This window comes from Procambarus clarkii, chromosome 37, assembly GCF_040958095.1.
Source record: "Procambarus clarkii isolate CNS0578487 chromosome 37, FALCON_Pclarkii_2.0, whole genome shotgun sequence".
NCBI lineage: Eukaryota > Metazoa > Arthropoda > Malacostraca > Decapoda > Cambaridae > Procambarus > Procambarus clarkii.
This window is the reverse complement of record NC_091186.1, coordinates 23,712,165-23,732,604: the sequence shown is the minus strand read 5'-3', so window position 1 is coordinate 23,732,604 and position 20,440 is coordinate 23,712,165. Positions and strand designations below refer to the sequence as shown.

The window sequence follows — 20,440 nt, the reverse complement described above, 5'->3', positions numbered from 1 at the left end:
CGGGAACGCATCAAAATAAGTAACATTAGTAGCTAGAATCATTGTTCAAGTCAGTGGCCTCAAGATTTGCAAGGGTTTCAGGCATCTCGCATTAGAATAGATACCGACTACCAGAGTGTAAGTGCCATTGGTAACGGGACTCCCCTAGTTGTGATTGCGGGGGTTGAGCTTTGTTTCTTTGGTCCCGCCTCTCAACTGTCAATCCACTGGTGAACAAATTCTGGAGCCTATTGGGCTCTATTAAATCTACATTTGAAACTGTGTATAGAATCTGCCTCCACCACATCACTGCCTAGTGCATTCCATTTGTTAACTACTCTGACACTGAAGAAATTCTAACGTCTCAGTGGCTCATTTGGGCACTAAGTTTCCACCTGTGTTCCCTTGTTCGTGTTCCACCCGTGCCAAATAGTTTGTCTTTATCCATCTGTCAATTCCCCTGAGAATTTTGAAGGTGGCTATCATGTCTCTCCTGACTCTTCTGGTGTGTGTGTGTGTGTGTGTGTGTGTGTGTGTGTGTTGACCTCGAGGGTTTGAGCAGGTCCTGGGGGACAGTGGGTCCTGGCACTACACTTCAGGAGACACGAGAGGTCCCGGACATTGAGTTCACCCTTCATTCCACCCCTGGACAGCTGGGTGGACAGCGCTTCGGATTCGTAGTCCTGAGGTTCCGGGTTCGATCCCCGGTGGAGGCGGAGACAAATGGATAAAATGTTTCTTTCATCCTGATGCTCCTGTTACCTAGCAGTAAATAGGTACCTGGGAGTTAGACAGCTGCTACGGGCTGCTCCCTGGGGGGCGGGGGTATGTAACAACAAGGAGGCCTGGTCGAGGACCGGGCCGCCAGGACGTTAAGCCCCGAAATCATCTCAAGATAACCTCAAGATAACCACCTCAGGACACATAGTGAACTGTGGGTAACAACACCGTAGATTCTTAGCAGTTCGATTGCTGTTTGTACTCCTTTGTATGGATACCTTCACACATAAATATAACCCATCATAATGAGACAGACATTGCAGCCAAATTAGCGTGTAACAAGTTTGAAGTTGAATTAGATCTAGGTATCCCCATCTCTGCTGTCAAAACTATATTGGTCCAAAAATTCAGATCTGATAGGAAAGAACTTACTGACTCCCAACGACCTGAAAGTACTAGTATAAAAAGCTTTGATTTGTTCAGATCTGAAACCTACATCTATGGGCAGCACAAAACGTCCACCAGACTGTGCGACACAGTGGTTGCAAGGATCAGGTTGGGTTACCGTTACCTGTGGCAGGTGGCTACAGGTGACGGATCTCCCAATCCTGAGCACTCCAGTTGCAAACTATGTGAGCAGGAACTGCGGCACGATCTCCCGCACTACATCACGGAATGCCCAATTATCAGACCATTCAGACCAGTTGGCATGAGGTACCTGGAGCTTTGCGATTACTTTATTCACTCTCGTGTTCTTGAAGATATCCTCACAGTGTAGCCAAAATTTGCCAGTGCAGGCTATTAAACATATGGCCCTGTATGACTAACCATCCTGCGAGATGGGGACTTTTATTACCACTGCTACCTTACTCTTGTGTTGTTGATATCCTCAAAATGCATCCGGAGTCTGTCAGTGCAGACTGCTGATCACATGCCTCTGTATGACTAACCATCCTGTGTGATGGGGAATTTTAGCACCACGTAGCTAGCTTTTTGACACACTGTACTCCCCTTCATATAGTCTAGGGAAGCTGCACAAATGCACATGTACCTAAATGTGTTAATGAGAGTAAAATTGATTAACACATGCAGCGTCTGATGGGTGTCACCCAGTCAGCGTCTGATGGGTGTCACCCAGTCAGCGTCTGATGGGTGACACCCAGTTAGGATGTCGCCCAGGCAGAGGATGTCGGGTGTCACCCAGAACGGGGTGAGGGTCAAGTGCCTGCTCGGTGTTGGGGTTACAGATTTACTTTTCCAAGTAAACAACTTAGCGTCTCCACTCACTCCCTCCCTCCCTCTCTCTCTCTCTCTCTCACTTTCCCTTCCCTCCCTCCCTCTCTCTCTCTCTCTCTCTCACTTTCCCTTCCCTCCCTCCCTCCCTCTCTCTCTCTCTCTCACTTTCCCTTCCCTCTCTGACCTTCCCCTCCCTCCATCCCTTACTGCCCCAACCCCCTTTTTTTCCAGCCTCAAACCCTCTCCTCAATTCCTGCCCAACCGCATCCCTCTAGCCCTTCTCCTCCCTTCCACCCCTACCTCTATATCCTTCCTTCCCTCCCTCTATATCCCTCCGTCCCTCCCTCCCTTGTTATCCTTGTTAACTCCTCTAGCGGCCATGTCACGCAGTTCTTCAAAAGCAAGAAGCAGGAACCCGCCATAAGAACGACAGTGAAGGAGGGTTCCAGATATCTGGTCGGCCTGGCCTGAATTCTGTCATTTTCCTGTAGAAGGCCACTTGCTGGGTCGGAAGCGCTACAGCATTCCCTCATCCTTTCAATGTGGTTACATGCGGCATTATTGTGGTCAGTGTTATTGATCATTCTGAGGATATATATAGTATACATATTTTATACATATCAGTCCAGCAATGTTGTGCGTTCGTCTTAGTCCCACACCGTATGTATAGATATATTTTGATTATGTATGTAAGCAGCTATGTCTATGGAAGGCATTCTATCCCATGCATTCCATTCCCATCCTCTACCCCTTCTCCCTCTCCCTTTCTACCCTTTCCTCTCTCTCTCATCCCGGTCCCCTTCCTCACCCCGCTCCCTCCTTGCCTACACTTAGACGCAACAAAGGACGCAAAAGCCAAGTTGGGCCCAAATATAAAAATAGTCCCCCAAATTGAAAACCTTTGGGTGAATAGTCCCCGGCCCTCTGCCCCCGGGCCCTCTGCCCCGGGCCCTCTGCCCCGGGTCCTCTGCCCCGGGTCCTCTGCCCCGGGTCCTCTGCCCCAGTGATAACCATCCCACCAGATGATTGCCCTTGCTGGCCACGCCAACTTAAAAAGCTGGTTCTCCTGTTAATAGAGTTAAATATCATGCAGACAGTTGTGAAAGCCTTGCGTGATCGCGAATAGCATTTTGAGTTATCCTAAACTTCCGCCAACTTTGAGGGGATGACAGGGAGCTGGGAAAGGGGTAGGAATATTGGACAGGTGACACGACAATCAAAGGACTTGTACGCGGTCAATATAGGCAAAACCTATCGCCTGAGAGACAAAAATACAAAAACTAAATTACCTTCGTATACAGAACTGGTAAATCTTCGGACAGCTTTCACAAATGAGAATAAAATATATGTTGAAAAGCTACCCTTTACCCATGTGAGGCCCCAGGCCTAACGAAGACAGGCCTAATTAGACCCCCTGGCCTAATTAGGCTGCGAAGACAGGTTAAGGAAACTCAATTTCAACCTTGGAAGAGAGAATAGAGGAGATATGATCAATACATACATGATACTGAGGGAAATAGACAAGGTGGACAATTACAGCCTCTTTAAACCGAAAGAAAGTACGGAAGCTGGAAAAGGAGTCAAGTGGAAGAAATACAAGAACATACTGGTACCCAGTACGGGGAGTCAACAGGTGACGTGCACAGAAAGAACACAATCCACTTGAGAATGGTCCAGGACGGACCGAAACGTCGTCGTCCCTTCACCTTCTAGTGTGTGGTCTGGTCAATATACTTCAGCCACGTTATTGTGACTCATCGTCTGCAGAAAGAAGAAGTTGTGGAAGCCACCTCCATCCACAACTTTAAGGTCAGATTCGACAAAGAATTCAATCGACAGGAAAGTTAAATTCAAACGCAACAGGTACTTGACGGCCAGCAGGCAGGCAGTCACGGAGCGCCTCACCTCACTCGCCCGAAGTCAGGCAGTCACGGAGCGCCTCACCTCACTCGCCCGAAGTCAGGCAGTCACGGAGCGCCTCACCTCACTCGCCCGAAGTCAGGCAGTCACGGAGCGCCTCACCTCACTCGCCCGAAGTCAGGCAGTCAAGTAATGAATCTTCACACATTAGTGAGGAGAATTAGCCTAACAAGGAGAGAAGATTCCTCAAGTGAGAGTGCTCGAGTACATGTGTCAGAGGAGAGTGAGGGGACGCCTGGGGGGGGAGGGGGGAAGCGTGACAATAGGACTGGACACAGCCGGGGGACGACCCGACAAGGACGGGTCACGGGTACAAGAGGAAAGAGAGAATTATCAGGGGGAAAGCACCACGTCATTACGACTATAAAGCACTTGGAAGGAATCAGGATAAGGATTTGGGATGGGACGGGGGGAAGGAATGGTGTCCCAACCACTTGGACAGTCGTGGATTGAACGCCGACCTGCATAAAGCGAAACCGTCGCTCTACCGACGCTCTACCCAAGTGGCTGGGCAAGGGTCAAGGAGGAGAGGCTGTAGTCAGAGTCACAGTGTTACACCCGAACGGAAATAACGTCGAAAATAACCCAAGGAAAAATTATTTGATTTAGACATTTGATTTGAATGAATAGATGTTTGATTACTTACTTAGCCCAAGAAATAAAATAATTGGCATGAAAAAGGCTCATGCTAGCAGTAACCATCCTAATTACCGGCAACCGTGAAACAAATGGGCAGTTTCTTTCTCCCTGATGCCTCTGTTCACCTAGCAGTAAATAGGTACCTGGGAGTTAGACAGCTGCTACGAGCAGCTTCCTGGGGGGGGGTATATAACAACAAGGAGGCCTGGTCGAGGACCGGGCCGCGGAGACGCTAAGCCCCGAAATCATCTCAAGATAGAGGCCTGGTCGAGGACCAGGCCGCGGGGACGCTTAGCCCCGAAATCATCTCAAGATAACCCCTCAAGAAGATAGCGCTTACTCTGCGATAACACTACAGTCAGAGGATTGGTTACGAGAGGAGCCGACCTGAGGCGTGAGGCGGCTATCACAGTCTATCACACTACTCAGCCTTTGAGTCAATACTCACCCTTAACTAACATGAAGTAACACCAGGTCATTTTTGATAGCATGTCTAAATTTTGATAATGATGAAAATAATAAATCCACTATTTTGTAAACACGAGGAAATGTAGACAGTATATTTGGGTCTCAACGCCTCTTCACCAGTCCATCCTGGCGAGCTGAATGGCTCAATCAAAATCGTATTTGATAATGGCGTTGATATTAAAAAATTTAATATCCTGAAAATCTGTAAATTATGTAAATTATTTTGGGCCAACGAGACGGTGCTTGATGGAACTCTGACGTCATATCCGTCAACACTAGAGATCACGTGATCTGATATAACCAATTGAAGGAAACTTGTTACGTCACGCGTTAATGAGCCTGTAGATAACTGGTCCGAGCAACGTCACTTTGTGGTGATTTGGTCTTAAGACCAATCACCCACGAGAGGGTAATTAAACCCACCACAACAGCTCATTGACCACCTAGCGAGTGTACTTTGTTCCTGAAATATGTACAAAACTAAAGTACATTCTTAGTGTGGGTGTGTGTGTGTACACCTCTTGGCGTGCACCCTAATGAACGTCACTTGCTTGACACAACGGAGTGACAACGCTCGTTCTCTGCTTTTCTAAGACGCAAAGGAGCGAGGACGTACGACCTCTGCTTTCCTATGACGCAAAGGAGCGAGGACGCACGACCTCTGCTTTCCTATGACGCAAAGGAGCGAGGACGTACGACCTCTGCTTTCCTATGACGCAAAGGAGCGAGGACGTACGACCTCTGCTTTCCTATGACGCAAAGGAGCGAGGACGCACGACCTCTGCTTTCCTATGACGCAAAGGAGCGAGGACGCACGACCTCTGCTTTCCTATGACGCAAAGGAGCGAGGACGCACGACCTCTGCTTTCCTATGACGCAAAGGAGCGAGGACGCACGACCTCTGCTTTCCTATGACGCAAAGGAGCGAGGACGCACGACCTCTGCTTTCCAATGACGCAAAGGAGCGAGGACGCACGACCTCTACTTTCCTATGACGCAAAGGAGCGAGGACGCACGACCTCTGCTTTTCTAAGACGCAAAGGAGCGAGGACGTACGACCTCTGCTTTCCTATGACGCAAAGGAGCGAGGACGCACGACCTCTGCTTTCCTATGACGCAAAGGAGCGAGGACGCACGACCTCTGCTTTCCTATGACGCAACGGAGCGAGCGACCTCTGCTTCCCATCCTCGACCCGAGTCCTCATCCTATTCGAAGCCCCTTCAGCAGGACCGAGCTACAGTTCTCAGCGGGGAAGAATCAACGTTGAGGCAGCAATATCTATGGACCCGTTCTTGTGCCGTTCTTGCAGACGACATGAAGATCTCTGTCCAAGGCTGACAGGAAGGCGAAAGCAATGCTCTGTCGAGCGATAACAGCAAATATGAGACAGATAAATTAACGTGAAACACTTGTCAATGACCCGTTTTTAGGTCGTTCTTGAAACGCAATCCACGCCCCTGGTTCAGCAACCAGTCTTATGGGGAGTTTGAGAGGGTTACCAGACACGTTCCTGCAGTTTTTCCCCTCAACTTTATAAAGCATTGAGGTGCATACAATGGCAGGCATCCTGCAGTCTCGAGAGACTATGGAGTTGCGCTCTGGTTGTCGGTCTGGAGTGGCCTCTCCAGGGCGCAAAGCCAGGGTAGGTTGATATGGAGAAGAAGCTGTCACCCATGCAGCAGGTATCCTCCCCCCACTCTCCACGATGCCGAAAGTCTCCAATGGAAAGGCAAACACCAGATACCGCAGGGTAAGGCATACAATATGGTGTATCTTGCATCATGATGGGTGGTGGGGGGAGGGGATACAGCAAGTGTATACAACGTTGAGGGTAATACAACGTGCATACAATGTGTAGTATTCTCTCGGTGCTGTGTGTGTGTGTGTGTGTGTGTGTGTGTGTGTGTGTGTGTGTGTGTGTGTGTGTGTGTGTGTGTGTGTTGTGTGTGTGTGTGTTGTGTGTATGAATGCTCGCGGCGGCAATCGTTGAAACGACACAGCTTCTCTCAGGCCACGCTCAGGTTATTATCAAAGTGCACCAATACTGCCAACAGTGTTCCAACAGTGCTCCAACACCACCAACAGTGCTCCAACACCACCAACAGTGATCCAACACCACCAACAGTGCACCAACAGTGCTCCAACACCACCAACACCGCACCAACACCACCAACACCGCACCAACACCACCAACAGTGCTCCAACACCACCAACAGTGCACCAACACCACCAACACCACCAACAGTGCACCAACAGTGCACCAACAGTGCTCCAACACCACCAACAGTGCACCAACACAGCACCATTACTACCTACTCGGTACCATCTTGGTCGTGGCTAAGCACTGGCTGTGGGAGTTGACCATCAGGGCACTGTAGTTAGCGTGTATAGTGCCTGTTTCAGTGTGTGTGTGTGTGTGTGTGTGTGTGTGTGTGTGTGTGTGTGTGTGTGTGTGTGTGTGTGTGTGTGTGTGTGTGTGTGTGTGTGTGTTTACTAGTTGTGTTTTTGCGGGGGTTGAGCTTTGCTCTTTCGGCCCGCCTCTCAACTGTCAATCAACTGTTTACTAACTACTTTTTTTTTCTCCCCACACCACACACACACACACCCCAGGAAGCAGCCCGTGACAGCTGACTAACTCCCAGGTACCTATTTACTGCTAGGTAACAGGGGCACTTAGGGTGAAAGAAACTTTGCCCATTTGTTTCTGCCTCGTGCGGGAATCGAACCCGCGCCACAGAATTACGAGTCCGGCGCGCTATCCACCAGGCTACGAGGCCCCTCCCTCGTGTGTGTGTGTGTGTGTGTGTGTGTGTGTGTGTGTGTGTGTGTGTGTGTGTGTGTGTGTGTGTGTGTGTGTGTGTGTGTGTGTGTGTGCACGCGCGGGTTGGGGGGGGGGGCGGCACGAATTATGAAGCGTGCGTGACTGGTGAGCGTGCGCGGTGCGTATGACAGATGGTCACGCAATGCCTCTCCTCAGGTGGCGTGTATGGCAGGTGGTCACGCGACGGTCACTCTCGGGTTGGACCACGTGGATGGTTGTTTACCTTCACCCGTGGCTGGCCTGCCCTCACCCTCCTCCCTGCCCAACCACTTGGGCTGGACGGTGGAGCGACGGTCTCGCTTCGTGCTGGTCGGCGTTCAATACCCTCGACCGTCCAAGTGGTTGGGGGGGGTCATTCATTCCCGCCGTCGCATCCCAAGTCCTAATCCTGAGCGTTTTCCATGTGCTATATTGTCGCAGTAGCTTGATGCTTTCTCCTGATAGGTCCCTTCCGTTCACGCTCTTGCCTCTCATCCACTCCCGGGAGGTAACTCTTGTAGGTCCAACCTCCCACTCCGAACTCACCACTCTCAACCCTACGCTTTAGCTCTCTCGTCACATAGGCTAATGTAACAACCCATCCTCTTAAAAATAACGTCGCTTTTCGCTCGTATGCGCGCTACGGCCAAAAGTGGACGTGATTTGAAATGAAATCGACTCACAAAAGTGACGTACTGTCTCATTTTCTGTTTGAGTCGTCCGGCCTACTCGGAAAGGTTAGGAGAGGAAACTTTCAATTACCATTTTTTATACAAATTTGAAACTTTATGAGAATTTCCTGCCCACCTAACCTACCAGAGGGGCCTTAACTTACTGTTGTTGAAAAAAAAATCCCAAATTTATTTTCATTTTTTTTTCATTTGCAAATTACGTCCACTTTCGGCCATACGGGTAAACTGCCAAAAGCGACGTTATTTTTAAGAGAACAGGTTGTTCCGTCTTCAGTGATGCCAGCCGCCTCCCACAAAAGTTATATCAGCCACAATAACAACCACAACAAAAGCCATAACTTATGATGATTCACAACCAAGACTTCAACACTGCTGTAGCCAACGCCACAAGAAAGATACAACACCGTCAACTGAAACAAAGATCCCTAAGCATCACTCGGGATGTCAATACGAGAACAGGAAGACACACGATGAGCGATGTCAAACCCATCACAGTCGTCAAGGATACCCTCGAGAGGGCTCACATGTGACACGAAGAGATAGTGGAAAATGAAGTTTGTCCATCAACTATAATATCTGGACACTATGAGGAGTTGTGCGACTGTGAGCTGGACAACATAGTTCTGACGGTGAGGCGTTGGGGCCAGATTCACGAAGCAGTTACACAAACATTACGAACCTGTATACCTTTTCTCAATCTTCGACGGCTTTGTTTACAATTATTAAACAGTTAAAGAGCTCCGAAGCACAAGGAGGCTGTTTATAACAATAACAACAGTTGATTGGAAAGTTTTCATGCCTGTAAACTGTTTAATAAATGTAACCAAAGCCGTCAAAGATTGAGGAAAGATGTACACGTTCGTAAATACTTGAATACTTACGAACAGCTTCGTGAATCTGGTCCCAGGTCTTTCTCCCATTAAGGACCCATGAGCTAATCACGTGAGGTCAATACATAACCTAGCCAGAGACGGTTCTAACCTCTTGTTACGTTGGAATGAAGAAGACCATGGAGATAGGTCACGCTTAATAGTTCGAAGTTATTTATTCGTAAAATCCAGCCACCAATCCCTCCAGTGGATGAGGATCGCGTTACGGACAACCGGGTCGACATCAGAGTAACGGTCCCGTTTTGGGTAGAAGGCGCGAAGAGCTTCTTTAGCTCTTCTTAGAGGCAACACCAATATGGCCGAGAACCTTCACTTTACCTTGAAATTACCTTGAGGTGGTTTCGGAGCTTAGCGTCCCCGTGGCCCGGTCGTCGACCAAACATCGTGTTTGCTGGACAAATTCAACAGTCTTATATCTACTAAAGATGAGGTATAACCAACGCTGAATTTCGGTCACCACAAGATGGGGATGTCACCAAAGGATGTCACCACATAGCCACGAGAACACTGCCAGTCAACCACAGTACCAAACTGACGTAGAGTAGAAAACTTCATGAAGCTCCTCCGTAAAGTTGCGTCCGTCTCTGGGCGACGACACACAAGTTTTATTCGGAAAAATAACGACGTAGCCAACGCCGTCAGCATACTTTAAACAATCAGTATAATGTTAGTGCACGAGTGGCAATGAAGATATTCAAGGAAAAGGCGTTTCATGACGTATTATCCTTCACCATATACGTAAGGCATTGCATAACCTTACACATTGGACCATGTACGGGGGCAAGGAAGGAACAATATGAGGAAAGGAAAACACTGAAGATGACTACAGACTGAGAAACTTGTAAACAGGACATCCTTCTGTAGAGAGGGACTAAGGTCCTTAACAGGAACCAGTCGTCAAGATCCGGAACAAGCGTGAATGAATGAGTTGGCGGGTTCGTGAGACGTATCGACGCCAATTCAGATCGCAGCAATATTGCAGTGATGAAACACCGGGTTATACATTCAAAGCTCTAGATGAAGGAAAGAACGAATAACGCCAGAGCCGAGGCTAACGCCTGTATGATGTAAAGCGTGAAGACGACCATGGGGTTTACTCCGAAGCCTATGAATGCGCAGAGCAGCCACAGTCCACCTTAGAACCAGGGAGAAGTGCAAATAAATTAGTGTTCACATATTATCCCCTCACACCCTCCTCCCTCCTCAGGAGATATGTGACAAGACTGTGTTAGATAAGCACCTTGGTGCACTCAGTTCCGACGTGGGACAACCAATACAGGCAGGTGTCAAAATTCAACCAAAAAAGAGTTTAGCATTATCGTTACAACAGTAAACTTGCGTAGAGCGACAGAAATGGGCGGGGAACGACACGTTCTCTAGTAAAGCTAATAGCATAGGTTTTCATTATACCCTAGCAATGCCTAGCAGCCCTGGACGACACGCTATCGCCAGGCGGAGCCGGCGCTGAATAAGGGAATTCTCTGGTCCCCCTTCACTCTCCCTCACTATCCATTTCTATTACACCCCCTCCCCTCTACCACAACCCCTCCCCTCTACCACACCCACACTACCCACACACGGACATACTCAACACGCACCCCAGTTACCGCACATTCGATGAATCACTGGTCCCAGGTGTGGGATAACGTCCCACACGAGAGACATCCAGCGAGCCACCAGTCCCAGGTGTGGGATAAGTAGTTCTTAAGTAGACAAGTTCGTAGTTATCTTTTCAAGTCGTTCAATCCCTATCCTGCCACGCAAATTGCCCAAAATGCTAGATAATACTAGATAAATTAAAACCTTCAACAGTTCTTACTCAAGCTATTTGCACCACTATAATATTAAGGCACAATTATAGTCCTCTTCTCTTTTACCCAACTGGCACGTCGCTGCTTCCCCAAACTTCAACAACCTGTCCACATCCATTCTTTTCTGGTGCAGTTAATCTCTACTACACACACATACCTCAGCAATTTATATATCTCTTCCTTAGTTCAACGTATGCACCAATATGTTAATATTTACAAGGAACAATATTCTGGCGTTCTGTGTGAACCACAAAGTGGTGGGCGATTGGGGTTGCCACATCCCTTCACATTAATCTAATAAATTGCGTGCCAACCTCGGAAGATATGTAGGCTAAATGTAATATTAATTGAATTGCAGTGACCCTCCACCTTGCTGATCTCATCCATACTAAATATAGGTGTATTTGCGGCAAGATGGTGGCTGACAGAAGCGGTCAGTACCGCCTGGTCTGCCGAAGCACAGGGGGACGGCACTGAGGCATAGTGGAATTAACATCATTAAGAGAAGCTTCACCACAGCTGGATGTCCAGTTGAGAGCCTCATTACCTAACGCACCGTAACTCTGATGTTCTCGTTGGTCGCCCAGATGGGATCGCGACGGACCCCTGGAATAACGGCAAGCGGTTAGTGTGGGATGACACACATGTATACCAGCCCTGGCTAACACCATCCAGGGACTGCTACCACACATAGGGAGTCAGCCAAGTCCCGTAAATACAGAAAAGTGGATCACCACTACGACTTTTTTTTTACCCATTGCTTCCGAGACACTCGGCGCCTGGGGGTAAGAGTGCCACTAGTTTTTCGAAGGAACTGAGTTCTAAGGTAATCTGAACAAGAAGAGACTCTTGCGCTGCGAGCTCCTTCCAGCACCCCAGCGTGGCAGTACAGTGGGGGAAATACACACTGCATTCAGTTCCTTATATGGAAGCCCAGCTATTTGGACTAGACGGTAGAGCGACGGTCTCGCTTTGCGCAGGTCGGCGTTCAATACCCGACCGTCCAAGTACTTGGGCACCATTCCTTCCCCCGTCCCATCCTAAACCCTTATCGTATTCCCTTTCAAGTGGTATATAGTCGTAATGACTTGGAGCTCTCTCCTGATAATTCCTCTCCTGGAGCTGGAGGAACTTGAAAAACTGTAACAAACAACTTTGTACCCTGTATGTAACCAAGTGTGATGTTCCTTTTGTGTAATAAAAAGTATGAATATACTAGAAGGGAGGTACTCGGCAGTGCCCAGGATACATACACGGTACTGTACCCACCTCACCATCAGACGATCACTGGGGGTTGATACCTGGTTGATACCTGGTTGATGGGGTTCTGGGAGTTGTTCTACTCCCCAAGCCCGGCCCGAGGCCAGACTTGACTTGTGAGAGTTTGGTCCACAAAATTAATGGAACAATTACAGGGAGAAGCAACAGAAGCACATGGAATTTCAGCGAGATTAATATTTATTAGAAAGTACACCCGTGTGGAGACTGCCTGTGAAGTCATCGAATCCCAATGGCTGGAAAAGAGGGTAACAAAGGGAATGTCTTAATGCAATATATCAGAAAATGAGGATTAGTCAATTCGAACAGAAGACGGCGAGGCAAATCTCGTTTTCTGATTGTCAAAACCGTATATACATATATCGTTAGGTTAGAATGTATGATTATAGTTTAGGCTGTGATAGGCTGCGTTGGGATAGGCTGGGTAGGGATAGGCTGGGTTGGGATAGGCTGGGTTGGGATAGGCTGGGTTGGGATAGGCTGGGTTGGGATAGGCTGGGTTGGGATAGGCTGGGTTGGGTTAGGCTAGGATAGTTATGTTTTAAAATCTGTTGGAGAACCATCATGTCTAAAAGGTTACTTGTATTCCAGAAAGACACTGAGATGAAGGGTGTGACCCAGACACCCAGCATCACAGATGAAGGGTGTGACCCAGACACCCAGCATCACAGATGAAGGGGTGTGACCCAGACACCCAGCATCACAGATGAAGGGGTGTGACCCAGACACCCAGCATCACAGATGAAGGGGGTGACCCAGACACCCAGCATCACAGATGAAGGGGTGTGACCCAGACACCCAGCATCACAGATGAAGGGGTGTGACCCAGACACCCAGCATCACAGATGAAGGGGGTGACCCAGACACCCAGCATCACAGATGAAAGGGTGTGACCCAGACACCCAGCATCACAGATGAAGGGGTGTGACCCAGACACCCAGCATCACAGATGAAGGGGTGTGACCCAGACACCCAGCATCACAGATGAAGGGGTGTGACCCAGACACCCAGCATCACAGATGAAGGGGTGTGACCCAGACACCCAGCATCACAGATGAAGGGGTGTGACCCAGACACCCAGCATCACAGATGAAGGGTGTGACCCAGACACCCAGCATCACAGATGAAGGGTGTGACCCAGACACCCAGCATCACAGATGAAGGGTGTGACCCAGACACCCAGCATCACAGATGAAGGGTGTGACCCAGACACCCAGCATCACAGATGAAGGGGTGTGACCCAGACACCCAGCATCACAGATGAAGGGTGTGACCCAGACACCCAGCATCACAGATGAAGGGGTGTGACCCAGACACCCAGCATCACAGATGAAGGGTGTGACCCAGACACCCAGCATCACAGATGAAGGGGTGTGACCCAGACACCCAGCATCACAGATGAAGGGGATGCCCCCAGACACCCAGCATCACAGATGAAGGGTGTGACCCAGACACCCAGCATCACAGATGAAGGGGATGCCCCCAGACACCCAGCATCACAGATGAAGGGAGTGCCCCAGACACCCAGCATCACAGATGAAGGGAGTGCCCCAGACACCCAGCATCACAGATGAAGGGGTGTGACCCAGACACCCAGCATCACAGATGAAGGGGATGCCCCCAGACACCCAGCATCACAGATGAAGGGGATGCCCCCAGACACCCAGCATCACAGATGAAGGGTGTGACCCAGACACCCAGCATCACAGATGAAGGGAGTGCCCCAGACACCCAGCATCACAGATGAAGGGGGTGACCAAGACACCCAGCATCACAGATGAAGGGGATGCCCCCAGATACCCAGCATCACAGATGAAGGGTGTGACCCAGACACCCAGCATCACAGATGAAGGGTGTGACCCAGACACCCAGCATCACAGATGAAGGGGATGCCCCCAGACACCCAGCATCACAGATGAAGGGAGTGACCCAGACACCCAGCATCATAGATGAAGGGTGTGACCCAGACACCCAGCATCACAAATGAAGGGTGTGACCCAGACACCCAGCATCACAGATGAAGGGTGTGACCCAGACACCCAGCATCTCAGATGAAGGGTGTGACCCAGACACCCAGCATCACAGATGAAGGGTGTGACCCAGACACCCAGCATCACAGATGAAGGGTGTGACCCAGACACCCAGCATCACAGATGAAGGGGTGTGACCCAGACACCCAGCATCACAGATGAAGGGTGTGACCCAGACACCCAGCATCACAGATGAAGGGTGTGACCCAGACACCCAGCATCACAGATGAAGGGTGTGACCCAGACACCCAGCATCATAGATGAAGGGTGTGACCCAGACACCCAGCATCACAGATGAAGGGTGTGACCCAGACACCCAGCATCACAGATGAAGGGGATGCCCCCAGACACCCAGCATCACAGATGAAGGGTGTGACCCAGACACCCAGCATCACAGATGAAGGGTGTGACCCAGACACCCAGCATCACAGATGAAGGGTGTGACCCAGACACCCAGCATCACAGATGAAGGGGGTGCCCCAGACACCCAGCATCACAGATGAAGGGTGTGACCCAGACACCCAGCATCACAGATGAAGGGGGTGACCCAGACACCCAGCATCACAGATGAAGGGTGTGACCCAGACACCCAGCATCACAGATGAAGGGTGTGACCCAGACACCCAGCATCACAGATGAAGGGGATGCCCCAGACACCCAGCATCACAGATGAAGGGTGTGACCCAGACACCCAGCATCACAGATGAAGGATGTGACCCAGACACCCAGCATCACAGATGAAGGGGATGCCCCAGACACCCAGCATCACAGATGAAGGGTGTGACCCAGACACCCAGCATCACAGATGAAGGGTGTGACCCAGACACCCAGCATCACAGACAGTTGAGGAAATAAGAAAATTATCAAAAGTAAACACTAAGCCACACAGTGGGGGGGGGGATTCTTATAAACATTAAGGCGGTTAAGAAAGGAGCGGCTCTATTAACTCCACTATCTGTCAGTCACGGTAACATCTGATAGTAACGCCGCCAGCTGGCAATAGTATCAACAGGTAGGCACCTCCACCAGTCCGTTAGTAACACCACAAACTATCCCTAACTTAACAAAGCTACCAGCTGGTATTAACACAACCAGCAGGTCGTATCAAATGTGAGTAACCTAGCGCCACCAACTAAGAGTAACTCCATTATCGTTTGTGGTGACATGAGCCAGGGTGGTAGACCGGGTTACCTCGACGAGCTAAGACGACTTCGTGAAGCAAGACGATGGTCAGAGCGATGCCCTTATAACACCACCTACACTTACAGCATAAACGGGGCAGGCAACGGAAGGAAAGACTTACCTCACGAAAATCATAAATGGGCTCCCGAGTGTCGGGGTGGTGGGTGGGGGGCTGCGTGGGGCGGTGTGGGTCCAAGCATGCTGGGAGGGGCCCACACCCACTCCGTAGTAAATAATGGGTCCCTTCCAACACTCACTACACTGATGATGGGCTCAGTATTCTCTCTCGCGACACTTGGGTACACTGCACCACACACACTGCTGCGTCTTACTAAAATCCACTTGAGATCATTTTACAACATGGCACTGAGAACGGAACTGGTACAAATCCTTGCCAAAATAACGAGTTGAGGTAGTTGTGGTGTTGTGAAATATTTATGTGCTTTGTAATTTCCCCAGTTTAGCCTTGCTCACTTTCCTACAGCCTTATCAAGTATGGCGGGGCGAGCGCTCAAGCGGCCGCTGACACATAACTCCACTGGTCGGTGGGGGCCCCAGGAGTCACCATTGATCACGCCACACGCAGTGATGTGGCCAGTACTCAAGCACTCCTCCGGCGCGTGTGGTGTGTTGGGTGGCGTTGACGGGTTGGCGGGCAGACGCCGGCAGGCAGCAGCAGGCAGACACTAGCAGCAGCCAGGAGGACGCCGGCACTGGCAGGTGTAGTCACCTGCTCTTCACCTGCCCACCGGCCTCCTGCTGCAGGGTCGGAGGGCGGCATGTTGAGAGCGGCGGCGCCTGTGACAGGTGGTGTATGCAGCGAGGCGCACCACCGCCGCACGCGCCTCCCCTCACTACTACAACTCCTGCTGGTGTACACGCTGTGTGTAACTCTCGTCTGTCTCAGTATGCGGGGGTGGATCGATGTTGGTCTTGTCACGCCATCATCGCTGCTGCTGCCAGCCGCCAGCCTCACCACCTCCAGAGTGCTGCTGCGGCCCCCGAGCACCAGTGGAGGTGGTGCTGGTGCTCGACCAGTGTGTGGAGAAGGGGGCGGCGCACCACAGCGGGGTGGCGGCAGGGATCAGGGGGCGGTGGAAGGGTCAGGAAGATCACGCGGCGGCACACACACTCACACACTCCGCTGGACACACCGTCAGGAAGGGAGAGTGTCAGTGTTGTCCGGGGCGTGAGCTACCCCACACGCGGGCTCCGGCCACTCACTCACGCACGCACTGCGCCCCGCCTCGCCCCGCCACCCCACACCCTCCACCACGCACACCAACACTCCAACCCCGCGCACCCCCCACCTCCGCCACCTCATCTCCCTGCCCACCCTCATCCTGCCCACCTGCCCCTCTCCCACACAACCCACTACACAATACTACTCTTCTACAATACACACATACACATACGAGCATAGTTTTTACCGCACGTCAACACGCAGGATAGCATGCACGCCACCCCGTGTAAGGCACGATAACCATCACATCTGCTGCTCTTGTCGCTCTCCACACTGCCATTCCTCCCCACCCACAACTGTCAATGGATACGCTAAGATCTCTTTATAGTACTCTTCTGGGGGGAGGGGTCTAGTAATTAATAGTGAGAATAAATGCTAACTTGGGCCGTCTCAGTACGCAGCCTGGAGCGCATGCGCAGTGCGGCGGCGGAGCAGCGCGGGGTCGATACCAGGCGACTGTGAGCGTTCACCCGGGAGACAGGTCGGAGCTTTCACGCGGCGCGACCTGTTTGACACTGTTGTAGTGGACGGGATGACCACAGAGCCCCCAGCAGTGTCGTCACGCTGTCTCGGCTGGTGCTAAGACCCAGCAGGAGGCCTGCCTGGGCCCCCTCACGCACCTGCTCCACATGATCCGACACCACCTCCCATCCCCCTCACCTGCGCTAAAATCCTAGTATTAATCCTAATAAAATTGTACAGTACTCCCTCTGCAAGTTAAACAAAAGGCCTTCAATGTGGTGGTTATAAACCTGGCAGCATAGGCCTACAACCGACCGCCCCTAATCATCCCTGATAAGCTAGGCCTATCAACACAAGTCACAATTAGACTTTTGCTTCCGTCAAAATAGTCAAGAAAGTGCCATGTTACCGTTATCTGGAGATATTCCTCAGCACCAAACGCCTTCAGAAATTTTAAGTCAGCAGAAATTCCTTAGTACTCACAGTGTCAGCGCCAGCAGTACTGACAGCGTTAGTACCTTCAACATCAATGTATTAAGGGGCGTCAGCACCAACAACGCTTGCAGTGTCAGCAATAAAGTATACTGGCGGTGTTAGCATTTTCAGCATTTACAGTATTGGTGGTGTTGGCATTTATAATACTGACGGTGACAGTACCAAACAATTCCTCCAGTACAAGAAGAGTCATCACCTACAACGACTGCAGAATTAGCTGTGCCGCTCACAGGATGGGGTATGGGGTCCACTGCCGCTCACAGGATGGGGTATGGGGTCCACTGCCGCTCACAGGATGGGGTATGGGGTCCACTGCCGCTCACAGGATGGGTATGGTGTCCACAGGACCCCATACCCATTCTGTGAGGATGGTCCACAGAATGGGTATGGGATCACCTGCCGCTCACAGGATGGGTATGGGATCCGCTCCCGCTCACATGATGGGTATAGGATCCACTGCCGCTCACAGGATAAATATGGTATCCACTGCCGCTCACAGGATGAGTATACGGGATCCACTGCCGCTCACAGGATGGGTATGGGACCAACTGCCGCTCACAGGATGGATATGGGATCCACTGCCGTTCACAGGATGGATATGGGATCCACTGCCGCTCACAGGATGAGTATATGGGATCCACTGCCGCTCACAGGATGGGTATATGGGATCCACTGCCGCTTACAGGATGGGTATGGGATCCACTGCCGCTCACAGGATGGGTATGGGACCTACTGCCGCTCACAAGATGGATATAGGGTGCATTATAAACTAATCTAAAATATAACATATACCCCTTCCGTATCCTGGAGGATTTAATACTGTCCCCGGTGGATTTAGTATTGTCCAGGTGGATTTAGTACTCCAATTTTCTAGCCGGTGGCTTTGTTTCTCTCATTTCAGCATTTGTTGACATTTCAAAGTTTGCTCACCTTCCAGCTCCCATTCTTTCGTTGCAACAAATTTTTATCGTCAATATATTCAACAACAGGGAAGAAAGTTTATCTTCTTATCGGGAGGAAAACAATGAATTGTGAAGTTATTTTATTTTATTTTTAAGTTTAGGGGTCCTTTGGAGATAGCATATAGAATATTCCTGACGTACAACCAGGGGAGGATATTCCTGGCGCACAACCAGGGGAGGATATTCCTGGCGCACAACCAGGGGAGGATATTCCTGGCGTACAACCGGGGGAGGATATTCCTGGTGTACAACCAGGGGAGGATATTCCTGGCGTACAACCAGGGGAGGATATTCCTGGCGTACAACCAGGGGAGGATATTCATGGCATACAACCAGGGGAGGATATTCCTGGCGTACAACCAGGGGAGGATATTCATGGCATACAACCAGGGGAGGATATTCATGGCATACAACCAGGGGAGGATATTCATGGCATACAACCAGGGGAGGATATTCCTGACGTACAACCAGGGGAGGATATTCCTGACGTACAACCAGGGGAGGATATTCCTGACGTACAACCAGGGAAGGATATTCCTGGTGTACAACCAGGGGAGGATATTCCTGGTGCACAACCAGGGGAGGATATTCCTGGCGTACAACCAGGGGAGGATATTCCTGGTGTACAACCAGGGGAGGATATTCCTGGTGTACAACCAGGGGAGGATATTCCTGGTGTACAACCAGGGGAGGATATTCCTGGTGTACAACCAGGGGAGGATATTCCTGGTGTACAACCAGGGGAGGATATTCCTGGTGTACAACCAGGGGAGGATATTCCTGGTGTACAACCAGGGGAGGATATTCCTGGCGTACAACCAGGGGAGGATATTCCTGGTGTACAACCAGGGGAGGATATTCCTGGCGTACAACCAGGGGAGGATATTCCTGGCGTACAACCAGGGGGAGGATATTCCTGGTGTACAACCAGGGGAGGATATTCCTGGCGTACAACCAGTTAAAAATGTTTCACCTGGGAACCCACGTATACAAAAGGCAACGGCGATACTCTTAACAGAGCACGCGGAACCAATCATTTAAATTATGATGCGCCGTTCCTAGCTGATCCAATGCATTCAAGACAAACCTGATATTAAAACTATCAAAAGTTGTGGACCCGTCCGGGTGAAGGCAAGGAAATGTGGCGAGGGAGAGCGGAAGGTGATGAGGGAGAGAGAGACAGAGGAGGGCCTGACGATGCGATGTGTAGTCAAGATGGTTACAGCCATGAAGCTATAGTGAGTATAGTGAAGATGTGGCGTCCGAACACCCGGCGTTGTCATGAAAAAAAAAGTGAGTTAAGTGCAGGCGGGGCGGCAGCCATATACGTGTACGGACCGTAAAGTTCCACCAGGTGTCACAGATGAGGTGGTATATGCGCATCACGTTCACCACTTCCTTTCTTTCTCCGCGCATTTCTCTGTCCATCAACTCTGGTACAGGTTAATCTTCGTCTCATCTGTCCATAAAACTGTTCCAAAAGATTGTTATGAACTTTGCAGGACACCGTAACCTGTGTTTCAGAGACTCACCAGTGTTTTGTATCCTGTGTTGAACTCTCAGGTTATGTAGGTGTTGTCTTCCCTTTATGGTGATGTTAATGGGTAACAGCTTCTCCCCCGAATCAACCTA

General features: G+C 50.3%; 1 protein-coding gene across 1 annotated transcript in view; it reads right to left on the bottom strand.

The window, feature by feature from the left end:
* RhoGAP100F (Rho GTPase activating protein at 100F) overlaps window positions 1-16,895 on the bottom strand; it is a 424,062-nt gene extending 407,167 nt beyond the window's left edge. The window contains exon 1 of the mRNA XM_069337262.1: window positions 15,768-16,895. The gene's annotated coding sequence lies outside the window, so the exon portion shown is untranslated. The remainder of the gene's footprint in view (window positions 1-15,767) is intronic.
* Window positions 16,896-20,440: the final 3,545 nt, after the last annotated feature.